Source organism: Protopterus annectens, chromosome 14.part0 (assembly GCF_019279795.1).
Source record: "Protopterus annectens isolate FY-2018-M chromosome 14.part0, PAN1.0, whole genome shotgun sequence".
Classification (NCBI taxonomy): Eukaryota; Metazoa; Chordata; order Ceratodontiformes; family Protopteridae; genus Protopterus; species Protopterus annectens.
This window is the reverse complement of record NC_056748.1, coordinates 946,821,284-946,829,647: the sequence shown is the minus strand read 5'-3', so window position 1 is coordinate 946,829,647 and position 8,364 is coordinate 946,821,284. Positions and strand designations below refer to the sequence as shown.

Here is an 8,364-nt window from a genome sequence, read left to right as displayed (position 1 = left end):
CCTGATAAAATAAAATAAAAATAGTTAACAGTTTGAAATAAATAAATAAATGCGATAAGCAGGCATACATATGTCTGTTCTTAAATGTGGCAATCATTTGACCGTGTAATGCAAAAGAAACATCAGAACAAACATGCACCTCTCAGTGCTTAATTAATAAAATTAAGTGGTACAAGAGATATATTAGTAACATGCTTCACAGGGCGGTACCACAAAATATAGACCTCTGAAAGAAGTAAACCTGCAAGGCAACAGAAATTCAAATGGTTTTCCCCCTTTAAACAGCAAGGTTTAATAAGAAGTGATATATAGCCCAATAGGACACATATATATTGCAAGGAAAGAGATTGATACAGATAGGTCATTTACACATGTGTATGCATATAAAGGCATGTTTAAATTATAGTCCACATGTGCCAGTATAAATGCGTACATAATCTACTGACAGACAATTAAATATGCATGGGATTCATAATTAATTCACAACAATCCACTTAACATGCTTACAGATATTAAGACCTCTCCATAAGTCTGAAGCATAATTTTTTTTATGCAAATGTCATCAAGAATATAGGGGACTGTATGATTTAAATAAATCATTGTTTAACATTCAGTTTATTTCATTTTAATGCATCAATGACAAAACTGAAAATCTTTTGAGATAAAGATACTTTTAAATGTTATTGTTAACTCGGAAAGGTAATAGAATAAGAGGATTTATATTAATGTATTTTTTATTCATTCTTATACACACACACACACACACACACACACACACACACACACACACACACACACACGCACAAACACACACATGCATTTTATGTTTGCAGATGTAAATACAAGCAATGTTTAGTGACAATGATCCTCATTGATTTCTGACAATCCTACAATTAGCATGCTAATTCCATGCCATAATCAAGGTCATCTCTGACAATCAGGGAGAACTCCAAGATACGGCTGTCATACATACCATACATTATCATTTTTATCAAGCTGCCTTTGGCTGCATACAAATTTACTGCAGTTTTGCTTTTTTTGTGATGATTCAGTAGAAAATCTTGATTAAAAACCCCATTCATAAGAATGTAAGACAATGGATAGAAATGACAGTGTCCACATTAAATGTCAAAATCAAAATGTATGTTGTATAAAAATGTGTAAGAATGTAAGAATGGATAGAAATGACAGTGTCCACATTAAATGTCAAAATCAAAATGTATGTTGTACAAAAATGAGCACTCGAATGCACATTAAGCTATTATTATCACTTACATGTCTGTGTTCATATAACATCTGAACTGTATGCTTTATGGTATCTACTTATGCATACTCAGAAATGAGAACCTTAGTGTCTCCTGACACATATCAGTCAAAACTTGTCCTTAAAGTTTATTTATGCCAGTGTAAATTGTTGTAATCTAATGCATGTTATAACTGCTAAAATACTGAAAACTGCAAGCGCATCTTATTTTAGAGGTTTTATTTTTGTACTGCTGCTCCTGCTATACACTCCATAAAGAGGCAAGTAAAATAAAATGCAGACTTTATACAAGGTGTGTGTGTGTGTATGTATATATATATATATATATATATATATATATATATATATATATATATATCTTATATATACACACGTACATGTACATACAGACATATATTAGCAGATACCAGTTAGGGATGGTGTTGGTCGAGGTTTCAGGTATAATTGTGTTAATAAGCTAACTAAGTAAAGATGCGTATGTATTCTAATGAAACAGTATTGTATTAATCTGTAGGGTGTTTCCAAAAGCAATCCTATAACAGTAAGTCTATAATGCATATGGATAATGTACTGGAACAAAATGATATGTACTGGCAACAACTCTATCCTGATTTGAATATAACAGTTGGTAGGTTAAAACTGTGGTAATGGCAATATAAAATGTCAAAGACTTGGTGTCTGCTCCATATGTTAAGTAGCTAATTAAAATGTGGTTACATGTTTAATAATTATAAAATTTGGGTGACACAGTTTGCAATATACGTCTCGTATATTAAGTAAATTGTGAAGAAAATTATAAGTGGGCAAATGCACGTTAACAAGAAGTCATGTCAAAGTAACAGATTTTGTGCAAAAATGTAATAAAGCTCTTTGGGGAAAATAATCTACAAGTGATTGTTTTCATGGGTGTGCTTAGTGCTTAAAATATGTAAAGATATTCTGAAGCATATTATGATGGGTTTTTGGTGTCTTATAATAATCAATATTGCCTATTTTCCTGAAGTATGTGCTGATAGGCCAGATATTTCTGGCTTCTGACTGCAATTTAGAGATATAAACCTCATCTTACAACAGAGATCTAGCCAAACAATCAAGAAAGCTATGTTCTGTGTCACAATTAAACTGGGTAAATATAGTGTAAATATTGGATACATATGAATAAAAGTATGTGCATGTATACAGACAGATAATACAAAGCATGTTTTTATAAATATTAGGTAATATGCAAGATTATAATTACTATGATAATTAATAGCCAGCGAAACAGTAAGGTATCATTTCTAGAATGGATTCATGTATTTATGTATTGTATGGTAAGTTCACTGCATGCAATCCCAAATAATAAAAAGAACCCGTAGTAACTGACATTCCTATGGCGAACTACAAATACATTAATCAACTTGTCAATTCTTTGATTTTGAATGGGTGCAAAGACTGTAACCCCCTTTTGCCTTACAAACTCTCTGCCAGTTTATTAGTCAAAGCTCACATAAGTGTCTAATTTAACAGAAGGTATTATTTTCTGAATAAAATGTTAGATTATTCTAGATTATTCTAATGTTCTGTTCAGTTCTTCCAGTGGTTTATAACAGGTGATGAAAAATGACAAGATATCTGCTGTCTCCCAAGCAGTCTGTTTATTCTATGGAACTAAGTCCATATATCCCACAGCACAAGCACACATGAAGAAAAAAAACCTGGCAAATAATTCCGCATCTCCTGTGCAGAACAAGTAAAAGTGTAGCATTATTTAAGCTGATACAAGACAATGATGGGTTTTTAGGAAGCATTACAGTTATTTCATAAAATGTTTATAAAAGATCGCCCATCTTTTTCACCAGAAAATGAAACAAAAGATGCAAATTGTGCAACAGGTAGAAATAATTTCCCATTCAAGTTTAATTAATACCCCTGAATTCTCTACAAAGATTTTGAGAGAGTAATGCACATTCCCTGTATTAATAAGAAAGTAAATGTAAGACACATATCTTTTGCCTGCACTCAATCAAAACGCACACACACTAAATTTTGTCTGTGGTATCTGTTTTGGTAATAATTGCATCTTTATTTGATATAAGGTTCTACAGGATAAAAGTAAACAGAAATGGGAGGTACTGTCTTGTGCTATCTCAACCATAACATAGCGTGCAACTGCAAAATAAGCTGGTAGCGTTCAATTTTTAAATTGTACTAAAATGTAAAAAGTTGTTAAGACTCATTTTTTTTTACCATGGGTACAGGATAAACCTACCACAGTCTTGTATCATTTATTTTTCTATACAGAACATGATACCAGAGCTGCAGGCTCTGTTTGATCCACATCATATTTAATCTGATAGTTAAGGATAAGCAAAAAGGGGGCATCTCAAACAAGTTCATGACTAATGTAGAACACCCATACCTTTCAAGTTCTCAGCTCAGGAATTCTGCACCAAACCAAAGATAATGAGCAGGCAAAGACCCAACATCAGGGACAAGTTTTAGATATTATTCTAATTAAAATGTTAATAGAACACCAGATTTTGTATCATGCATTTTATATGCAAAGGGAAGTAAGAAAGTCAAGTGCTTGGATTTATTGACTGACAATTCTTCTCAGTAATTTACCAGAAAATCAAACACTTTAGGAGGGAAAAAGAACTCATGGACACACAGCAAAATCAAAGATTAATGAGAGGTATGAAGACACATAATGCTCACAAAGCACCATTCTCCAAACACAACCTAATTGTAAACAGCTACATCTTCACAATCTATCACCTGGCCCTCTCCACTACTACCTCCTCTTTACAAGGACCTCATTAATACTCTTTCATAATTTGTAACCATGTTCGTCCTATAATTCCTTCACTGTCTCCTACTTAATATCTCTTTACAGCTGATCCCTTTAAAACATAATTAGAATGGTATAAGTTCAGTATTAACTAATATTTACTGCATTCTTGTTTTGACTGTCATATCATTATTAGTCTATGTATGCACATTTTCTATGTAAATCTTGTATAACTGCTTCCGACTAATTCGGTAAAAATTGAGCATTTCTCCCCAGGTCTCCGCTAAAAATGGGACCTTTGCCCAGTCGGACTTTTCCGGTAGGCAAAAGCAGTAAATAAATAACCAACCAGGACAGGCTCTGTCGTTCTACAAATACAAGACAACAACCACGGCAATACCGTGTCATCATGCTCAGTTATTCATATACACTTTCACCAGAATCGCATATACACAATCAGAGGTCCACATACTGCTGCAGCACTAGTAACCACAAACAGACAACAACAGAACCCATGTGATAACCGGTGTCGAGGTCAGCATTTGTGGCACCTTTAAATAACTGCCTCACATGAAAATACGTTGACTCTACAAGGGCACAAATTTAATTCGGAGAATTTTACCCTTAACGTTGAGTTCACACAAAGGGGCAAAATAATTCCATTCCCTCATCTGCTGTGAAGCTTTAAATTTCATGTCTGGATATCATGAAAGGGACATGCACTTTGCAATGAAATTACAGAAACTACCGGCCACTGACGTGGACAACCTGAAGCTGGTGCTTTGGTCCTGTGCCCACCAAAGAGCGCGTGTGTGTGTGTTTTTCCCTCTTCTTCCTCCAAGCAGGCTTAATTGTTTTGGAGCAGGCTGTTCGTTATTGTCTCTCCATCTGCCATCCAAATGTCTTAAATGTCTTTTGGGGTTTAAAGATGAACATTCTGTCTGTACATTAGATGCACCTACTTGGATTAACTAGTGGGCTTTATAGGACGAAAGTCATAAACAAAAGGAGGTAAAATGGTTCAAGAAAAAAAATGTAACCGGCAGTGTAGCTACTGTGCTGTTAATGTTACTACCATTGCTAACAGAGTTATTAAATTATCTTTATGATGAAGGTGACCGACATAATTCTCTGAAATAAATGGTATTCTACATTATGGATGCAGCTCTTCACCACCCTGATTCATTTCAGAGTTATGTCAAAAATATTAGTAATACAAACAAAAAAGAACAATTTCCAAAATAACTTTTAAAATTCGTGTTGAAATTAAATATAGGCAAAGTAACCGAAAAATAAGTAAGATAACAGGAAAAAGCTTAAAAATGGAACATGTTTTTTACCCTGTGTGTGTGTGTGTCAGTGTGTGTCCGATCGACAACCCAAACTATCACTGTTGTGTTAACACACTCGCCACAATCACAAAACAAATAAAGAATGGAACCGTCGCTGAGTAATAATACGGCAAGATGCTAACAAATACTTAGAAAACAGCCAAGCAGGCTTTTAGGACAAGCGTTAGAGGCTGGACCTCGGACGAACTAATACGGACACATCCAGAGTTGGGCCCCCTCTCTTACTGGAGCCCTGTCAGCAGGTAACCTCCAATTCTTCTCTTGCACAAACAAAAGCCCTGCAGCCGCAAACCAGGTATTTGGGGGTTATTTGCATACTCACCAGCGCTGATTTAGCTTCTCTTAAAGAAAGCCTTCCAGGTTTCGTGGGTGTCTTGGGGTAAAACAGCTTCCCTTCCTCTTGAGTGGTGAATCTCCCGCCGTTGCGCTTTGGAAATGTCACTCGATTTGTGCGAGAAAAGCCACTTGAGCCGGGACTTGGGAGCAATGAGGCGTGCAGGAAGGCAGTGTCACAGCCTCAACAACAACATCCATAACACACCCTCGGTCATCAGCAGCGCCATTCTGATTGGTGTGACTCTAACAATTAGGGGCTGAAGAATGGCGCTGGAAAGCAACAGCCCGTGTGTGTATGCGTGTGTCTGCCTGCGCATTCATACATACATGTAAACACACGTGTGGCCAAAGAAGCTGCACAGTGACACATGCTCAGCTCTAGGGGGAGGGCAGACAACAATGTAAAATGCATATTAAATATGCACATGTATGGCACGGTGTTTGTCCTCAGGCTTGTACATTTGATGGCGATTTAATCTGCAGTTTTATGCTCATTTCAAGTGGCAATGCTAATGCGCTGACGTCTTGTTAATTAGAAGGGCATTTTTTGTTTAGAAGTGTGTGTGTGTAGCTAACCACATTTGTATTTATGAACGTTGTTTGTATGTTTAGGCAAATGACAACCTCTCCTTTTTATTGTAATGAGAACGGCTGTAAAGCGATTATAAATGAACATCAACCGCGCGATCACCCCCCCCCACACACACACACACACAGACACAACTACCCCTGCTCAGTGGGTATTTTAATAAACTTGTTTTGAAACCCAGAACCCCAAAATAACAGGTTTATCTACGAATTTTCCACTTCCCCAGTTCATTTGCCCACAGTAAGCCACAATTAGGCAAGTAGCTGAACAAAACGTAGCTAATTGACAACGTTAAATGTAAGTAAACAGTTGTGGTGACACTATTTTAATCATACTATTAAGATACCAAGCAAGAAAGGCTGGGGTTTGATACTAATTACAATATTTTAAGGAGTTCATGCAGGCTGCTTGTATATTTGAATACGCCTTGCTCGTTCGCCGAATAGATAATATCCTAAAATAATAACTAAGAAAGACATTAAATCAGGCTGTCATACAGGTAGGGGTGGGTGACCGCTATACGGCAGATTTTTTATTTTAATTTATTTGGAGTCTCACAAATCCAGTAATTTTAATCTAATGATCTGGTAACAACGTATCCGTCTTTGACCCTTTTCAATTATGACAGTTACCACTTGTCATTCTTTGCACATAATGGCAAATGTTCTGAGATTTTAAGACAAAAAAAAACAACTTTTCCAATAGTTGCATAAATAAATTATTTTGTATCTGAAACACCTAACGTTATATGAATCAGCATACGCAAGAAAAATGTTGCAATAATGTGCTTTTATTCTGACAAAAAAAGCGAAGTCCTGTCTTGTGCATTGGCCATGTGTAGGGGATGTCCGCATAGGGTTGCCATCTTTTCAAATGCCCAAAGTGGGACATTTTTTTGTAGAAATGTCAGATTTTGCAGGAGAAAACATACAAATTACCAGTACAAAGGATAGAGCTTAACTTTTTTGCCAAATAAAAGCTTATTCTTGTACCAGTTGAGTTGCTTATGCTATTTCATGTAACATTTAGGTGTTTCAGATAAATGTTTTATAACTGTTTTATACAACTATTAAAGAAAACTTAGGAAATATTTTTGTCCTAAAATGGCAGGACATTTGCCATTTTTTATTTTTATTTTTTTTCGCAGGACCCAACTGCCTAAAAAAGGACTGTCCTTCGCAAAGTGGGACAGGTGGTAACCCTATGTCCGAAAAATCTCACGTTTCTACAAAAGAAATGTCCCCGAAAAGTTGATAACTTTAAACTACGACATGGACCACACGGGAACTTATAAATGGATCACACGGGAGTGGGGAAAACAAACAGATTGACTAACAGCATCGGACATGCCTGTTAACTGTTCAGACTGTTGCAGGTGGTGCAGATTTTTGCCTCTTATTTTTGCTCTATTCCTGATAACGTTTGTGGCTTACGTGGCTAATAGTGCGCAATAATGCCACTCTGAAACCTTGTCCCTTATTACGTTTGGTATCCCCCAAATTTCTTTTGGGTGTCAAATATACTTTTGCGATTGGAATCTCAGTCATAACTTGCAATGTATACTGAGTTAGCCTAGAGATGAGTAATTTTACGATATACTATCTGTATTTATTTGCAGAAATTATGAGCAAGCACTCCCAAAATTAAAACGTTCATAGCATTAACTACATGGAATATCTTGTCAGTGATTTTTAAACATAGCCTTGCTACAGACCGCTTTCATATGCCATACTTGCAATAACATTCTGCAGGGCAAGATGTGCAAATTCACATAAAGACTTGTGAAATGACACTCCCCACACATGTGCATTATATGAATTGCACGAGTTTATGGCGCAAGGTCCAATAGAGGGTGTGCTTAAACAGCCATATGAAAAATGTAAATAGGAGACACTGTGTGTTTGTTGAAAGAGTCATAACATCCTTGGAACCACTGAGTCGTTTAAAATACATTGTAACAATTAGGAGGTTCTTTGATTTACAACCCATTTTGTTGTTCAGCTGTAAATAATAGTATCATTCCATTAGGTTCTGTTATTACTGCTTTTAC

The 8,364-nt window shown here is 35.9% G+C and overlaps 1 protein-coding gene across 1 annotated transcript in view; it reads right to left on the bottom strand.

Annotated features, from left to right (window-relative positions):
- LOC122789360 (PR domain zinc finger protein 8-like) overlaps positions 1–6,026 on the bottom strand; it is a 133,924-nt gene extending 127,898 nt beyond the window's left edge. Inside the window, exon 1 of the mRNA XM_044056749.1 lies at positions 5,712–6,026. The gene's annotated coding sequence lies outside the window, so the exon portion shown is untranslated. The remainder of the gene's footprint in view (positions 1–5,711) is intronic.
- Positions 6,027–8,364: the final 2,338 nt, after the last annotated feature.